Genomic DNA, 1606 nt, shown 5'->3' with positions numbered 1-1606 from the left:
AGCCCATTCTTGGCAGTTTTCTGCCCTGGACAGATGGGGACTTTGCTGTCTCTAATCTGAGCTACTCCTTAAGGGATGTGGTCGCAGCGGTCAGAGAGAAGGTGGTTCACTTGCAATCTCTGAGACCCAAGATCTCTAATCAGACAGACCAAGGCTCCCAGTAGGAGTCCTACACCAGCATGAGGCCTGAGGACTGACTGTCAGAGCTAGCGGGACCTCAGGTTTCCTCTGACCCAAGCCCTGTCCCTTGCCGATGAGGAAGCTGTGAAACAGAAATGATACAACTTGATAATCAGAGTTCAGGTGTGAGGTCCTGCATTTGGATTCCAAAACTGAATTAGATAAGCTCATGATTGGGAATTCCTAATTTAGCAGCAGCCCTTATTTAAAAGTTTTGGGATTAGTTGACGAAATCTTTGTGTGCGTTGGCACTGACATGGTTGTTATGACAGATGAATATGCTATGTTTAAATATATTCATTATATTTATAAAAATAAAGTGAATATGTATTCATAGTACAAATTTGAAAACTATTAAAAAGTATAAAGATAAAGTCAGAAATCACCCATAAAATCTAACACGACTCCCTAAAGGCAATAATTGTAAATATTTTGTGTGCATGTATATTTCAAAAATATTGTATAAAGCTATCATATTGCATCTACAATTCTGTAACAGACTTCTTAAAATTAAACCTTATATTTTGAGATAATTGTAGATTCACTCGCAGTTGTGATAAATAATATAAAAAAATAATAATACCGAGATCTCATGTACACTTTGCCAAGTTTCCCACAATGTTAACATCTTGCAAAATGATAGTACAATATTACAATCAGAATATTGACACTTATAATCTACCAATACATTTAAATTTCCCTGTTTTACTTTTACATGTTTGTGTGTGTGTTTAGTTCTCTACAATTTTGTCACATGTTGTAGATTCACCCATCCACACCACAGTCAAGTTGCTGAATATTATTACCACAAAGAGCCCTCACTTTGCCCTTTCATAATCACACCCTCTTCCTCTCATATGCCCCCACCTATCCTTGATCCCTGAACACCATTAATCTGGCCTCCACTTTATCTAAATTTTATCATTTCAAAATGTAATATAAATGGAATCACACCTTTTGTTCTGTATGTAAACTTTGGAATTGGCTTTCTCCCCCCCCCCCCGCACCCCCCCTCCCGCCCCCATTCAGCATAATTTCCTTGAGACTTATGTGTATGTCTCACTAATTCATTTCTCTTTATTGCTGGGTAGTATTTCGTGGTATGGATGACCAGTGTGTTTGGCCAGAGGAGGTGAGGTAGGACGGCCATGCTCTGGGCCACAGTATTGCCTATGGGCCCTGTTTATTTCAGTTTCTACCAAAATAACTAAGGGACATTTGAGAGGCGTCCAGTTTAATACTATTCGGAATTAAGCTGCTTTGACCATTTGTGTACAGCTTGGTATGTGAAGATAAGTTCTCATTTCTCTGGGACAAGTGCCAGAGAGTATAATTACTGAATCACATGGTAATCACATGTTGAATTTATAAGAAACTGCCAGATTTTTTCCCCCTGGAGTGTTAATCTTACATTTTTAACACATAA

This window comes from Pipistrellus kuhlii, unplaced genomic scaffold (genome assembly GCF_014108245.1).
Source record: "Pipistrellus kuhlii isolate mPipKuh1 unplaced genomic scaffold, mPipKuh1.p scaffold_m20_p_10, whole genome shotgun sequence".
Classification (NCBI taxonomy): domain Eukaryota; kingdom Metazoa; phylum Chordata; class Mammalia; order Chiroptera; family Vespertilionidae; genus Pipistrellus; species Pipistrellus kuhlii.
Note: the sequence above shows the minus strand (reverse complement) of the source record.